The sequence below is a fragment of the Petromyzon marinus genome, unplaced genomic scaffold (assembly GCF_048934315.1).
Source record: "Petromyzon marinus isolate PM22_M1 ecotype Great Lakes invasive population unplaced genomic scaffold, UKy_Petmar_22M1.pri1.0 PM_G_Scaffold_97, whole genome shotgun sequence".
Taxonomy (NCBI): domain Eukaryota; kingdom Metazoa; phylum Chordata; class Hyperoartia; order Petromyzontiformes; family Petromyzontidae; genus Petromyzon; species Petromyzon marinus.
Window position 1 is genome coordinate 294820 of NW_027423054.1, and position 18191 is coordinate 313010.

Genomic DNA, 18191 nt, shown 5'->3' on the forward strand with positions numbered 1-18191 from the left:
ACAGCACTTGCCCCTACAGTCTGTTACAGGCTACACGGGGGATCTTTGTCTCCTTCATAGACATTGCTGCTGCTACTCGCTAACAGCATTTGCCCCTACAGTCTGTTACATATTCTTAGTTTTTTCGGTAAAGTCACGTTGAAGAGAAACAACAAAATTATAAAATATATATAAAACAATATGCAAACCAACACACAACACACCTGAAGATGACCGTTTGAGTTATGGTCGAAACGTCGTGAGAATTTTTTATTGTTTTATATATATTTTATTATTTTGTTGTTTCTCTTCAACGTGACTTTACCGAAAAAACTAAGAATATGAATTACTGCAGTCACGAAAGCTTTAAATCAAAAGTCTGTTACATGTTACACGGGGGACCTCTGTCTATTTACATGTGGGGGAGTGATGGCGCAGTGGTTAGCGCACTTAGCCACGATCCCAGGCAACCGGAGTTCGATTCCGCCAACATCAGTGACGAATTATCTGCACCGATCCTGGGTCCTCCCTTAGATAGACTCAGCCTCAAATGAGTACCTGGTGCGGTGTGTCGTAAACATCACCACTGGGGAGACAAAGGCGGCCGGGCGTGGTGTTGGCCACCCAACCGGCTCGTGTGCCGTACTGACCTTCATAGGTGCTCTCTAACAGCACTTGCCCCGGCAGTCTGTTGCAGGCTACACGGGGGATCTTGGTATTTTGTCTTGAAAGCACAAAGAATGTGTGTATGTCTCTGAGCAGAGTGGAGGATCGAGGTTTAGCAGCTGGGGGGTTGGTAGGAAGAGGTAGTGATGGGTGGGACACGTAAAAAGAACTCGATTGGACGTGCAAGATGACATCATGTCACCCGGAGATTAACAGGCTTTGAGAAGATAAGAGGGGAGGGAGAGAGCAAATTGAATTCAGAGTTCACCTGGAGCCGCGCTGAATCCCAGCCGCCCTCAGCGTCCGCCTGACGCCCGTTGGGTGCAGCTGCGAACCATTGCCCAGGCAGAGTCTTCGCTGCCCAGCGTCCTCCCCAACTTCCACCGTGCGAGGTGAGTGATCGTTCAGTTGGTCAATTTCATTTGGCGTGACCCCGGGGTCCCGAAAAAATCAGGTCAATAATTATTATTTTTCAGTCCGCCCTCCGGTCAGCCATCGATCCTCAGCTTCTATGCCAAGGCGAGCCCGCGCCCGCAGTGAATTTAACGTGTTTATGTAATTTTTCAACTTTTTACGAAACTTAGTTCCCCGAGTAGCTCTCAACGAGGCCAATAGATTGACCACTAGTTTTGCTGTCGGTAAGGCAAGACTCGTGTCGCTACGCGGTTTTTCCCACCCCGGGGCAGTGATGAGACCCCCGGGGTCCCGCCAATTGCTTCAATTCAGCCCTGTTAGCCGTTAGCCCTAGCCTGAGAATAGTCGCACATCGCGAAGGGTGGGAAATAAGAGGCTAGGCGAGATCCGTGGAGTGTTCGCTGGGGGGGGGGGGGGCATAAACAGGGGTTCACTATTCACGCCGGGAATAAAACCTTGGTACAATATTGATGGTCGACGCGTTGTGCGTGTGTGTGTGAAGAGTGGTGGAACAGCGATTGGCACACTGCCGTGTGTGGGTGATATAAATTAGTGGGTTTGGTTTGGCCATGTTTGTTGTAGTACGGAGTTAGACTGATGGGATTTTTGCACACAGCGTTGGGGTACGGTGCTTTTTCAGGATTTTTTCCTGGATTTTCTGTTTCCACAAAGTCACAAAGTCACTTTAAGATGTTTTCTTGTTCGCGTTTTTGTTTGTTGCGGTTGCACCCGATTCAAGAGCCGAATGGCTCACAGGGCTATACACCAAATAAATGAAACTGAAACTGGGTGGTTATCCCGAGAGCGCAAACTAATGAGTATCCGTACAGCTGCGGAGTTTCTGCAGCTGCCAGCGAGTTAATAAATAACCACTCGAGGGCGGTCGCCGTGTTGACATAAGGGCTTAGCAGCTGGGGGGGGGGGGGGCATCCCGCCCTCTCACGGGGAGCGGGGCGTCAGCCCCCACGAGAGCATAAACGTTGTGACGTTTACTAAGCGTTCCTGCTACATGTTTTTTTCAGCTGTGGATTAACTTTCGAAAATGTGTGAAATCTGGATGCAAAAGTAACTGGCAATTCTTGAGAATATTTTTTTGTTTGTTAATCGAGAAATCTGGAGATAGTACGGCAAAGAGAAATCTGCAGGAAATCGGAGAGCTTTGGTAAAAAAAAATATTGGGAAATCTAGAGACTATCTGAAAAGTATTGGATACAGTCTGCGAAACTCCTGAGAAATCTGGAGAGTCAAACAAAATCCCGAGATATCCGAAGAAAAAAATCGCTTCGAAAAATGCAGAGACATCTGTAGAAGGATCACACTCGTCCAAGACGTCCTTCCCACTTCCCGTGACTGCAGCCTCAAGGTGCACATGGCCTGGCACAAGCGTCGTGGTGACGTCACCGCCACTTAGTGGCGAATGGCGGTTGTTGTGTGTCTATGTGTGTGTGTCTACGTGTGTGCGTGTACACGTGTGTGTGTACACGCGTGTGTGTACACCTGTGTGTGTACACGTGTGTGTACACGCGTGTGTGTACACGTGTGTGTGTGTACATGCGTGCGTGTGTGTACACGTGTGTGTGTGTGTACACACGTGTGTGTACACGCGTGTGTGTGTACACGCGTGTGTACACCTGTGTGTGTGTATACGTGTGTGTACACGTGTGTGTATACGTAGGAGTTAGTTTCGGGTACTTTGTTGTTAAACAGTTGCTGAGCATAGGCACAAAAGTCAAACGAGCGGTCAGCAACTAACGGCAAATGTCAAAATGTAGTTAGAATGTAGTTAGGGTTCGATGTGTCTTGAATTGAGCCGAGGTCGTTGGCATCAAGAACTTGTGGGGATGAGGAGAAGAGGGGACGCGAGGGAATTCCAGAGCTGATGGCGGCAAGTAGGAATTTTCGTGTTGCTTCGGGAGCGTTTGGAGGAGGGGGTGAGAGGTGTGCTTCGTCTATGCAGAGGATGATGCTCTGGGCAATAAACATTTTTTTTTAATCGGGAGAGCGCGATTAGCAAGTGCGCGGCGTTTGTGGAGCCTTTTGGTAAGAGCGCGGTTATCAGTTTGCTGAAGTTTGTGGTCGCTTACTGAGCCCTGTGACCCCCCTACTGGACGTGTGTGGAAAAGAGCTTCATAGCTCCTCGGATTCCTCCTCCTGCAGTCTACATACAGATCGTGAGACTCTGCATCGCGAGGACTCGGGTGGTCAGCCTCTCTGAGTGCGCGGTGTTTCGGGGCTGCATGGTGTACAAAGCAGCACGGTGTTGTAGCTTTGTACAGCCTCTTAAGTAGCAGTGCGCGTTGTTTAGCGACAGTGTGGTGAAGCAGTTTATAACAGCGAAGACTATGGGGGGGTCAGCCTGGTGGGGGTGGGTAGGTGGTGGGGGTGGGTAGGTGGTGGGGGTGGGTAGGTGGGTGGGTGGTGGGGGTGGGTAGGTGGGTGGGTAGGTGGTGGGGGTGGGTAGGTGGGTGGGTGGTGGGGTGGGTAGGTGGTGGGTGGGTGGTGGGGGTGGGTAGGTGGGTGGGTAGGTGAGTAGGTGGGTGGGTGGTGGGGGTGAGTAGGTGGTGGGGTGGGTAGGTGGTGGGGGTGGGTAGATGGGTGGGTAGGTGGGTGGGTGGTGGGGGTGGTAGGTGGGTCGGTGGGTGGGTAGATGGGTCGGTGGTGGGTGGGTAGGTGGGTCGGTGGGTGGGTAGGTGGGCCGGTGGTGGGCGGGTAGGTGGGTCGGTTGATGGGTAGGTGGGTCGGTGGTGGGGGTGGGTAGGTGGGTAGGTGAGTGGGTAGGTAGGTGGGTAGGTGGGTGGGTAGGTGGGTCGGTGGTGGGGGTGGGTAGGTGGGTCGGTGGTGGGGGTGGGTAGGTGGTGTGGGTGGGTTAGGTGGGTGGTTAGGTGGTGGGTAGGTGGGTCGGTAGTGGGGTGGGTAGGTGGGTGGGTGGTGGGGGTAGGTGGGTCGGTTGTGGGGGTGGGTGAGTAGGTGGTGGGGGTGCGTCGGTGGTGGGGGTGGGTAGGTGGGTGGGTGCTGTGTAGTGGGTCGGTGGTGGGGGTGGGTGGGTAGGTGGTGAGGGTGCGTCGGTGGTGGGGGTGGGTAGGTGGGTGGGTGCTGTGTAGTGGGTCGGTGGTGAGGGTGGGTGGGTAGGTGGTGGGGGTGGGTAGGTGGGTGGGTGGTGGGGGTGGGTAGATGGGTAGGTGGTGGGGGTGGGTTGGTTGTGGCTAGGTGGTCGTGGTGGTGGGTGGGGGTGGGTGGGTTGGTCAGCGTGTGTGAGTGCGCGGCGTCTATGAAGTACGAGGTAGGCGGAGTGGCCCCCCCACCCACCCCCACCACCCACCCACCTACCCACCCCCACCACCGACCCACCTACCCACCCCCACCACCGACCCACGTGTGTGTGTGCGTGCTTGTATACCATCAATAGGTAAACTCCCCCCCCCCCGCGCCAAACGGCAAGTCCACCAGCACGTACACCACCTCTTTCCTAAAATCCGCCAATCAAATGCTAATTTTTATGCTAATTTCTTCGTCAGAACACCTTGTTTGCTCGCACACAGTTTAAAGGTCCGCTGTCTGAGCGTGGTTGTGTTTCGCTAAATTCTCCTGTTTGATGAGTACTAGGTGCCTCGGTGAATGTATATGCTCTGACTTAAACATAGCTATTTCTGTGACCAGTTACAAGCTAATCACTCAGTTATTTCAATGCTAAATTCTATGCTAATTCCTTTGTCAAGGGGTACCTCTGCGGATGTGTATACTTTAACTTAGCTATTCAATGAGCCATTTCAATGCTAAATTCTATGCTAATTCCTTTGTCAAGGCACTTTGTGTTTCTTCTCACACAGCTTAAAGGTCGTGATCTAAGCGTGGCTTCTCTCACTCCAGCGCTGTCCTCCAGACAGTCTCGTCCCTTCACCTGATGAAGGCCGCTTGTGTTGTGGCCGAAACGTCGTGATTTTTTATTTTATTTTCACCTACGTGACTTTACCCAATAGAACCAAAGAGTATGCACCCACACACTCACACAAAGACCCACGGACTCACACAGAGACGCACAGAGACCCACAGACTCACACAGAGACCCGGAGACTCACACAGAGACCCACACACTCACACAGAGACCCATGGACTCACACGGAGACCCACAGACTCACTCACACAGAGACCCACAGACTCACACATAGACCCACAGACTCACACAGAGACGCACAGAGACCCACAGACTCACACAGAGACCCGGAGACTCACACAGAGACCCACATACTCACACAGAGACCCATGGACTCACACAAAGACCCACAGACTCACTCACACAGAGACCCATAGACTCACACATAGACCCACAGACTCACACAGAGATGCACAGAGACCCACAGACTCACACAGAGACCCGGAGACTCACACGAACCCACAGACTCACACAGAGACCCACAGACTCACACAGAGACCCGGAGACTCACACAGAGACCCACAGACTCACACAGACTCACACAGACACCCACTGACTCACACATGGATCCACAGACTCACACAGAGACTCTCACAGAGACCCACAGACTCACAAATAGACCCACACACTCACACAGAGACCCACTGACTCACACAGAGACCCACAGACTTCCACAGAGACACACAGCCTCAAACATGAATCTACAGACTCACACAGAGACCCGCAGACGCACACAGAGAACCACACACTCACATAGAGACTCACACGAACCCACAGACTCACAAATAGACCCACACACTCACACAGAGACCCGGAGACTCACACAGAGACCCACACACTCACACAGAGACCCATGGACTCACACGGAGACCCACAGACTCACTCACACAGAGACCCACAGACTCACACATAGACCCACAGACTCACACAGAGACGCACAGAGACCCACAGACTCACACAGAGACCCGGAGACTCACACAGAGACCCACATACTTACACAGAGACCCATGGACTCACACAAAGACCCACAGACTCACTCACACAGAGACCCATAGACTCACACATAGACCCACAGACTCACACAGAGATGCACAGAGACCCACAGACTCACACAGAGACCCGGAGACTCACACGAACCCACAGACTCACACAGAGACCCACAGACTCACACAGAGACCCGGAGACTCACACAGAGACCCACAGACTCACACAGACTCACACAGACACCCACTGACTCACACATGGATCCACAGACTCACACAGAGACTCTCACAGAGACCCACAGACTCACAAATAGACCCACACACTCACACAGAGACCCACTGACTCACACAGAGACCCACAGACTTCCACAGAGACACACAGCCTCAAACATGAATCTACAGACTCACACAGAGACCCGCAGACGCACACAGAGAACCACACACTCACATAGAGACTCACACGAACCCACAGACTCACAAATAGACCCACACACTCACACAGAGACCCACCGACTCACACAGAGACCCACAGACTCCCAAAGAGACCCACAGCCTCAAACATTAATCTACAGACTCACACAGAGACCCACAGACGCACACAGAGAACCACACACTCACATAGAGACTCACACGAACCCACAGACTCACACAGAGACCCACAGACTCACACAGAGACCCACACACTCACACAGAGACTCACACGAACCCACAGACTCACACAGAGACCCACAGACTCACAAAAACCCGCAGACTCACACAGAGACCCACAGACTCACACAGAGACCCACAGGCTCACACAGAGACCCACAGCCTCACACAGAGACCCACAGACTCACACAGAGACCCACAGACTCACACAGAGACCCACACTCACACAGACTCACACAGACACCCACAGACTCAAACATGGATTCACAGACTCACACAGATACTCACATAGAGACCCACAGACTCACACATAGACCCACATACTCACACAGTGACCCACAGACTCACACATAGACCCACACACTCACACAGAGACCCACCGACTCACACAGAGACCCACAGACTTCCACAGAGACACACAGCCTCAAACATGAATCTATAGACTCACACAGAGACCCGCAGACGCACACAGAGAACCACACACTCACATAGAGACTCACACGAACCCACAGACTCACAAATAGACCCACACACTCACACAGAGACCCACCGACTCACACAGAGACCCACAGACTCCCACAGAGACCCACAGCCTCAAACATGAATCTACAGACTCACACAGAGACCCACAGACGCACACAGAGAACCACACACTCACATAGAGACTCACACGAACCCACAGACTCACACAGAGACCCACAGACTCACACAGAGACCCACACACTCACACAGAGACTCACACGAACCCACAGACTCACACAGAGACCCACAGACTCACAAGAACCCGCAGACTCACACAGAGACCCACAGACTCACACAGAGACCCACAGCCTCACACAGAGACCCACAGACTCACACAGAGACCCACAGACTCACACAGAGACCCACACTCACACAGACTCACACAGACACCCACAGACTCAAACATGGATTCACAGACTCACACAGATACTCACATAGAGACCCACAGACTCACACATAGACCCACATACTCACACAGAGACCCACAGACTCACACATAGACCCACATACTCACACAGAGACCCACAGACTCATACATGGATCTACAGACTCACACAGAGACCCACAGACTCACAGAGACCCGCAGACTCACACAGAGACCCACAGACTCACAATAACCCAAAGACTCACACAGAGACCCACAGACTCACACAGAGACCCACAGACTCACAGAGAAACCCACAAACTCACACAGAGACCCACAGACTCACACAGAGACCCAAAGACTCACACAGAGACCCGGAGACTCACACAAAAACACCACGCACTCACACAGAGACCTACAGACTCGTACAGAGACCCACACACAGAGAGACCCACACATTCACACAGATACCCATAGACTTACACATGGATCCACAGACTCACACAGAGACCCGCACACTCACACAGAGACCCACAGGCTCATACATGGATCTACAGACTCACACAGAGACCCACAGACTCACAGAGACCCACAGGCTCACACAGAGACCCACAGACTCACACAGAGACTTGCACACTCACACAGAGACTCACACGAACCCACAAACTCACACAGAGACCCACAGACTCACATAGAGATCCACAGACTCACACAGAGACCCGGAGACTCACACAAAAACACCACACACTCACACAGAGACCTACACACTCGTACAGAGACCCACACACACAGAAACCCACACATTCACACAGAGACCCACAGACTCACACAGAGACCCACAGACGCACACATGGATCCACAGACTCACACAAAGACCCACACAGAGACCCGCACACTCACACAGAGACCCACAGGCTCATACATGGATCTACAGACTCACACAGAGACCCACAGACTCACATGGATCCACAGACTCACACAGAGACCCGCACACTCACACAGAGACCCACAGGCTCATACATGGATCTACAGACTCACACAGAGACCCACAGACTCACAGAGACCCACAGGCTCACACAGAGACCCACAGACTCACACAGAGACTTGCACACTCACACAGAGACTCACACGAACCCACAAACTCACACAGAGACCCACAGACTCACATAGAGATCCACAGACTCACACAGAGTACCCACAGACTCACACAGAGACGCACACAGAGACCCACAGACTCACACATATACCCACATACTCACACAGAGACCCACAGACTCATACATGGATCTACAGACTCACACAGAGACCCACAGACTCACAGAGACCCACAGGCTCACACAGAGACCCACAGATTCACACAGAGACTTGCACACTCACACAGAGACTCACACGAACCCACAAACTCACACAGAGACCCACAGACTCACATAGAGATCCACAGACTCACACAGAGTACCCACAGACTCACACAGAGACCCACAGACTCACACAGAGACGCACACAGAGACCCACAGACTCACACATATACCCACATACTCACACAGAGACCCACAGACTCATACATGGATCTACAGACTCACACAGAGACCCACAGACTCACAGAGACCCACAGGCTCACACAGAGACCCACAGACTCACACAGAGACTTGCACACTCACACAGAGACTCACACGAACCCACAAACTCACACAGAGACCCACATACTCACATAGAGATCCACAGACTCACACAGAGTACCCACAGACTCACACAGAGACCCACAGACTCACACAGAGACGCACACAGAGACCCACAGACTCACACATATACCCACATACTCACACAGAGACCCACAGACTCATACATGGATCTACAGACTCACACAGAGACCCACAGACTCACAGAGACCAGCAGACTCACACAGAGACCCACAGACTCACAATAACCCAAAGACTCACACAGAGACCCACAGACTCACACAGAGACCCACAGCCTCACACAGAGACCCACAGACTCACACAGAGTACCCACAGACTCACACAGAGACCCACAGACTCACACAGAGACTCACACAGAGACCCGGAGACTCACACAAAAACACCACACACTCACACAGAGACCTACACACTCGTACAGAGACCCACACACACAGAAACCCACACATTCACACAGAGACCCACAGACTCACACAGAGACCCACAGACGCACACATGGATCCACAGACTCACACAAAGACCCACACAGAGACCCGCACACTCACACAGAGACTTACACGAACCCACAGACTCACAGAGAGACCCAAAGACTCACACAGAGACCCACAGGCTCACACAGAGACCCACAGACTCACACAGAGACCCAAAGACTCACACAGAGACCCACAGACTCACACAGAGACCCACAGACTCACACAGAGACCTGCACACTCACAAAGAGACTCACACGAACCCACAAACTCACACAGAGACCCACAGACTCACACAGAGATCCACAGACTCACACAGAGACCCACAGACTCACACAGAGACCCACAGACTCACACAGAGACTCACACAGAGACCCGGAGACTCACACAAAACACCACACACTCACACAGAGACCTACAGACTCGTACAGAGACCCACACACAAAGAGACCCACACACTCACACAGAGACCCACAGACTCACACGGCCTTGGTACACGTGTATATATATAGGCTGTAGTGTATACTGTAGTGTACACAGTATGTATATATACTATTATTCTGTAGTGTATACTGTAGTGTAAACACTGTATACTGTATAGGCTGTAGTGGGTCACAATAACACCGTGGACCTTAAAAACGGACAAAACATCTAACAGGCGATGTTTCAGGCAACAGTCGTCTATCATAGCACAATATAGCCGCCTCATAAATTACCTTGTAACTTGACTACACGGCAAAAAACAATACTCAATTCGCCTTTTTTTAATATAAATCGGTCCATTTAAAAACATTTGGTTCGGGACAAGAGTGTAACGTTTCTCTTAACTTTAATGAATCTTCGCTTTGCAGGTGGGTGTCGGCGTGGGAAACAAAACGCGAGAACGAGATGGACGGCAGCTGCCACCACAATGAGACGATCACCTTCTTCTACAACAACATCAAAAGGCCGCTGTACGACGAGTGGTCTGTCACCAGCGTGCTGGTCATGGTGCTCGGCATCACCATGTGCCTCTTCATCATGCTGGCCAACGTCCTCGTCATGCTCGCCGTATACATCAACAAGAAACGCCACCACCCCATCTACTTCCTCATGGCCAACCTGGCCGTGGCGGATTTCTTTGCGGGAGCGGCGTACGTCTACCTGATGTTCAACACGGGACCCAACACTCACAAGCTGTCGCTGCCGACCTGGATGCTACGACAGGGGCTGATCAACACGAGCCTCACGGCCTCCGTTGCCAGCCTCCTGGCCATAGCCATAGAGCGGCACATCACGGTGTTCCGGATGCAGATGCATTCGCGGATGAGCGAGCGGCGCGTCGCGGTCGTCATTGCGATCATCTGGCTCGTGTCCATCATCACCGGTGCCATTCCCAGCATGGGCTGGAACTGCATCTGCAACATCAGCACGTGCTCCACCATGGCGCCCCTGTACAGCACCAGCTACTTCATCTTCTGGGCCGGCTCCAATCTCTCCACATTCCTGATCATGGTGGGACTCTACGGTCACATCTTCGTGCACGTGTGGAGGAACACGATACCCGTGCCGCAGAATACCTCCAGGTCCACCCAGAGGAAAAAGGCCACCATGAGCTTGCTCATAACGGTCACCATCATGTTGGGTAAGTGTTGTGGGTCTGGGCAGCAGGTGCTCATATTCGACAACACGATTCAGATTCGTCTTCGAGCGTGTGTGCGTGTGTACAGCCCCTTGTGTCGATCCGGTGCATGTGTAGGGAGTCATTTTGTAGTGTGGGTTGTGTAAAGGTGGGGTAAATAGACATGGGAGCATAGAAAGTGTAGTACAACAATGGAGATTGTTGCACTGGCCACCATGTAGCCTCCGGGGCAGGCTACATCAATCTGACGTGCGTGACAGTCGCCTAACCAAGCACCGTCTTGGCTCAACACTCTGCTCAGCTTCTGATCGGATTTGGTGAATGTTCTCTGGGTGATTTTGGTTGTGGGCAACATTCATGGCTCATATCGCATGCCGAACAGCTTTAGGGGAAACAGTGGCCCAGTGGTTAGCGTACTGGCGCTATGAACCCAGCGACTGCTGTTCGATTTCGAACCACGGCTAACGGTGGCGAGTCGTTATCGGCACTAGGTGCGGCACCTCCCAAGTCGTTTCACCAAACTGCACCGGCTAGGTTGAAGTACGCAGAGGATTGACGAAGGCCTGCGAATTATCATTCGTACGACGACTATTCTAGCACAGCGGTTGAAACAACGGGGCAAAGTTTTTTTTTTTATCTCCCCCCCCCACCGCCTCTGTCCACCCGGCAGTACGTAGGGGTCTAGCCACAGTTTGTCGATCGGCAGGTCTGGGTGTAGCGAGGTAAAGTGTGGTTCCTCGTCTGGCCAACGGTGGAAAAGCAGGTGGGAAAAGAAGCCTCTAAAGGGCCTCTCCACAGTTCTCCTCTAGTGGAGGGGCCCTCCTTGCAGCAGTCGTGGAGCAAGCCATTGCAGGGTTGTGCCTTGACCGGGCGACCGAGTTGGGTGATCCCTCGGTTGGTGCTGGGGGGGGGGGAGATCACGTATAGCCTGGGTGGAGCTAGGGGCCTCCCAGTACCCTTTCCCCTGGGGAGATATTAGGGTTGTTACCTGTTGGGCGTAAGCCTTTAATAAGTTACCGGCAGTAGCCCTTAATAAACCTTGGTATCAGCCACTACTAAAGAACCGTGTCCGTGTCGTCAGTTGCACCTCAACAACTGGTGCCAGAAGTGGTTTCGTTCCGCGCCGCAATGCCTAGATCCGGCGCGAAACGAAAGACTACACCTAGGGTGCACCAGGGCGACAAGGACGTCGGCGAGCTGGCGACGATCCCGGAGACCGGGGGCCCGGTGATGTTCCCCGTGGAGATGGTCCAGTCGGGGCCAGAAGAGGTGGCGGTCGGGGGAGCTGCCGCGCCGCCGTCGGACGAGTGGCGCGCCATCGTGGCCAGGCTAGAGACGCTGCAGCTCACGATGGTGCAGCTCGCCGTCTCTTTGGCAGAGGTGGGGGACCGCGTAGACTCGGCGGGCGGTGATTTTCGCCAAAACCGCGGGATCGCCGACATCGCGAATCCCGCCAAAACCATAATTCCCGCCAACGCGCCGCCGGGTGCGCCGCGGCAATCGGGCGCCATTTTTTATGCGCCGCCGGATCCAGCCGCCATTGTCGCTGCGATGCAGGAACCCGCCGCCATTGTTGGCGCGACGCCGGAACCGGCTTCGCATCATACTATCGTCGGTTTCGTTCGCGATTTTGTGACTTGCGAAGCCACTGCACGCACTCTCGGCCAAAGGTACAAAATTTCGCTGGGGGATGGAGGAGGAAAACGCCTTTGTGGCGCTTCGCACGGCCCTGGCAGATGCGCCGCCCTTGGGGTATCCCGATTTCTCTAAACACTTCTTGACACCGACGCCAGTGACACGGGCATTGGAGCTGTCTTGGCCCAGGTGATCGATGGGGTGGAACAGGTGGTGGCCTATTGTCTCCCACTGAGCAGCGGTACTGCGTCACCAGGAGGGAGCTGCTGGCTTTTGTTTTTTTTGTCCAGCTGTACCAGCCGTATTTGTATGGTCGCCGGTTCACCGTCCGGACTGACCATGCAGCCCTGCAGTATTCCCTGTGAATTGACCAGCCCTCGGGTCAGCTGTCCCGCTGGCTCGAGGCGCTCCAGGAGTACCCCTTCGATGTCATCCACAGGAAGGGGACTCGGCATGGGAATGCGGACGGCCTTTCCAGGCTGCCCCCGGACAGCGGGTGTGCTTGTGCCCTGGGTTCCAGCCGCTGTAAGGCCCCAGTGAACACTGCGGCCCAGTTGGTCGCATCGGCCGAAGCGGCACCCCCTCCGGGTGTGGCATTGCATTGCCTGTTGATTTTGGCCTGGGACTCCCCCGGGAGGTATGGTCCAAGTTGCAGATGGAGGATTCCTCTCTGCTGAGGCTGCGACGCCGGGTTGGGTCAAAGGCCCGTAGCTCGGCTCCGTCGGCGGCCCCGGTGATCGTCGTACATGACGGCCTCCTCATGCGTTGGGATGCCCAGTTGGAACGCTATTGTGTGGTGGTGCCCATTGGCTTACGAGGAAAATTGACCCGGGTCATTCATGAGAAACTTATGCACTTCGGCTACCATACGACCTTGTTGACCCTTAAACGGGATTACTATTGGCCGGGTGTGGAGGATGATGTGGCTCTGATTTTGAAAGGTTGCCACGATTGTGCGCGGAGGAAGGCCCCTGTTGGTTAGGATCGGGCGCCGCTGCAGTCCATCCGGGTTTCTCGTGTCAATGAGCTCGTGGCACTCGACATTCTGGGGCCATTCCCTGCATCCCAACGGGGCCATAGGTACCTCTTGGTGGGCGTGGAGTATCTCACAAGTTGGCCTATGGCGTGGCCTCTGGTGGACCAATCGGCCTCGTCCATCACTGAGGCGTTGTTCAGGGGTACGTCCTTGACAAAGGGGCGCCAGAACAGCTCTTGGCGGATCAGGGGCGGAATTTTCTTCCCGTTTGCTCAAGGAGGTCTGTGACCTCCTTGAGCAAACAAGGAGGTCTGTGACCTCCTTGGGACGAAGAAGGTCCACACCTCGCCCTACCACCCCCAGTCCGACGGGATGGTAGAGCGATTAAACCGCACGCTCACGCCCATGCTGTGTCATCATGTGAGCACGTCCCAATTGGACTGGGACCTGTTCATCCCGGGGGTGCTGGCCACGTACAGGTTAGATCCTCATGCCTCGACGGGGTTCTCACCATTTTACCTCATGTATGGAAGAGAACCCGAACCCCTGATGCACATCCAACTGGACCTCGGGCCTGCCAAAAAGGGTTCGCCTGTTCCCATCCAGATGAGGATTGCGCTCGATCGGCTGCGCGAGGCGCGGTTGGCGGCGTTAGATAAATCGGCCAGCCGATAGGCGGCCTCCGAGCGTCTGCCCAAACACCAGGCTGTCGGCCGCCCGTGGGAAAAGGGCCAGTTGGCGTGGCTGCACTGCCCCCAAGTGCCGGTGGGTACGTCTCCTAAATTACATCGCCCATGGCAGGGCCCTGTCGAGGTCGTGGAGGTCCGCTGTCCGCAATGTGTCCGCATCCGGTGGGGCCGTCGTCACTGGACCGTGCACCCGTCGCCGCTCAAGCGGGTGGTGCCACCGGGGCTCCCTGATTCATCCCCATTTTTGGAGCGGTCGGCGATTGCTGTGTCCGACGAGCCGGGCCGCGGGGGTTGTGGAAATGCGAGCGATGTCCTGCCCTTGTGTATGCCCGCAGAGCCACCGACAGTGACGCCGCCAACAGCGGGCCGTCTGGGGGGTGTCCCGGCGGCGACCCGGCCTCCAGGCCACCGCCCGGTTCGGACACCGACGCCACAGGGAGCAGTGGGCCGCCGTTAGAGGCGCCAGCTGAGCCCCTGCCAGTGGTGCCGCCGGCGACGCCTCAGCTCGGCTACGTGCCGGCTGGCTCGGCTTTGGCCGGCGCACCGTCGCCTCAGGCGGCCGACAACACACGGGGGAGCGGGCCGGCGGCGGGCACGCACTCAAGGGGCGTGCGCATACACTGACGGCCCGCGAAGTCGTCTACTTCGATCCCCTGCCATGTCGCCACTTACGTTGCCGGGTGGTGACTGTCCAGACTTTTCTGATCCCGTGCTGCCCTAGTGTTGTGTTCTACTAGCAGCCGGGGTTGTCTCTATACGCATGCGTCCTTGGGGTTCGCATAATTGTTGCAGACGGGTCGGCTGGGTTTTTTTCACGGGGGGGGTAATGTAGAGGAGTAGTGGAGGACGTCATGTCACGCAGGGAGTGAAAAGGGATGACGTCAGAAGTTACGGGGGATATATAAGGGGGAACCCGTGACGTAGAGGGGGTCGTCGTGAAGGGCCAGGAACGGAGAGAGTTGGGGGGTCGGGATCCAGGGTAGGGGGAATCAGCGCCAGGCGAGTGTGATACTTCACTCGGCCGACCGAGTTGGGTGATCCCTCGGTCGGTGCTGGGGGGGGGGAGATCACGTATAGCCTGTGTGGAGCTGGGGACCTCCCAGTACCCTTTCCCCTGGGGAGATATTAGGGTTGTCACCTGTTGGGCGTAAGCCTTTAATAAGTTACCGGCAGTAGCCCTTAATAAACCTTGGCATCAGCCCCTACTAAAAAACCGTGTCCGTGTCGTCAGTTGCACCTCAAAACTAGTACAGCACACCGGTGTGTTTGAGGGTAAATAGAACGTGGCCAATTCTTTACTAGTACAGCACACCGGTGCGTTTGAGGGTAAATATAACGTGGCCAATTCTTTACTAGTACAGCACACCGGTGTGTTTGAGGGTAATTAGAACGTGGCCAATTCTTTAATAGTACAGCACACAGGTGTGTTTGAGGGTAAATCCACAACATTTACTATTTGAGGATGCTGTTTCACCAGTAATTACAGCCGGCATCGTCAGGCGACAGCCAGATTTGGCTCCCCAACACACAACCGGTGTCGTGCTGCACTCGTAACGAATTGGCACGTCTTGTTCACATGACAAACCTTCCTCATTGGCTGTCGGTGGTGGCGGGTTTAACGACATATTTAAGTGATCTAACCCCCCCAAAAAACCCCCTCATGGACAAAATTGGTCGCAAAAGCTTCCTACTACTACCACGTGTTCAAGTGTTTATACATTTCGTATATTTTGATGGTAAAGTTTTTTTGACGTCTGTAGCAGTCGTGCAAAACCGAACATTAATAGGTTAATAACGGATATGAATACCGAGTCTGTGGTTTCTGATAGTCTCCCGTGACGGAACGTTCATATATCGCGACAATCGTCGTACCTAATAGCGAGAACTGGTATCGTACAATGCACAATGACACCATGACAACACTCGCCACAACCCAGCTGGTATAGCAGGTTATGGTTGCAGCTTGTTATGCTAAGTGCCTCTTGTAAAGCTGCCCTCTTGCCTTCCTTGAAGCAATGTCGGTTGAAAATAAATCACTGGAAGCCTTAGAGCAGGGGTGGGGAACCTTTTTTCTGCCAAGGGCCATTTGGATATTTATATAACATCATTCGCGGGCCATACAAAATCATCCACTTACAAATTTGCCCGTTATATTTATTAACTCGCCCCTAATGCGATGGCTGGAACTGCTTCTCTTTGGTGAGGCGTGTGATGATGTTAGTTGGTATTGATGTTGCTGCTACTCGCAACTGCTTTTCCAGGTTTGCTCCTAGAATTATTTAATTTCGAGTCCCGACCGGGGTTGCCTTGGCAGGGCCAGACCCAAATGATTTTGTGGGCCTCATACGGCCCACGGGCCGAACGTTCCCCACCCCTGCCTTAGAGACTCAAACATAAACTCGGGTCCCACACACACACACACATACCGGAGATCAATCTTGCAATTGAATTGCTCTCAAAAATCATGCTACTTCGTCATAGTCACCACCTGCGACTGCTTTGTCCACATCCGAGCGATTAGTTGGCGCAGTAAGGAAACTCAACCTCGTGCTGTGTTCGGGAATGTGACGATACATTGCCGAGCAGATCGAGGCCTTAAGATGAAAGTTCATCCCGAACTGTAAGCAACCAATAAGCATATAGGCCTCAATTGTGGCAGCCAAACATACCGACGATAAATGTCGATTTAAAACTTTGGTGACGACGGTGGCATCGACGACATTGTTGGGTCTCTCATTAAAGTCACGTGGATAGGTAAAGTCACGAGCAGGTGACGTCACTCCACATGGGGGGGGGGGGGGGGGGGAGACGCCTCATTCCTCCTCAGCGTCAACTTACAACCCTCACTACTAAGGCAGAACCCTCATCACGTCACGCGATCTCCGTAACGCTGTTGTTGAGACATCAAAGTAAAAAGGTCGTCACGATAAACAAGGGATTATAACCTTGACGTGAAACAGGTCTGTGTCACCGCGGCCTCACAAATTGCACACGAATTGATGCAATTAATAAGACGCCGCGATCTGCCTTTCGCTTGAATGTTTCAGATTTACTGCAATACACCTGTCCTTGGACGGGCAAAAGGTGAGTTTAACAATATTAACACTGCAAATTGCCAATAACAATTTAATTATTATGAAACCATTAACAAATAAGTGTACACACAAATATATATCAAACCTCTAACATCAACGTGCTAGCGTCACGATTGCCCCCCCCCATATAAATATCTCCCCGTCTTAAAAATCCTTAGGGAATACGTCTCACACCATGAATGTTACCTGTGTAGTGACTGAGAATATCGCTGTGTCGTGCCGGGCCTGCGAGGCCACGGCAGATGTTACATTGTTGCTGTGGACACCACGGATACGGGGTGTAGTACCAGCCCTAGTGGGGGCTTGGGCGAGCGCTGGTTAAGCGTGGGGACACCACGCATGGCGTGCGGTGCGGGCTCCCGTTGAGGGAGCGAGAGTCAGCCAGGGTTACGATCGGTCGTGATACTCTGGCTGACTTGGGGACACGTGACCGGATGATACTGGAGGGGGGCCACCAGTAGAGGGGGCCAGTGGGTGGTCACATGGTCCGGGAAGAGCTTTCGA

The 18191-nt window shown here is 53.6% G+C and overlaps 1 pseudogene; it reads left to right on the forward strand.

Annotated features, from left to right (window-relative positions):
• The first annotated feature begins 918 nt into the window (after positions 1-918).
• On the forward strand, positions 919-11438 carry LOC142922467 (lysophosphatidic acid receptor 1-A pseudogene; annotated as a pseudogene).
• Positions 11439-18191: the final 6753 nt, after the last annotated feature.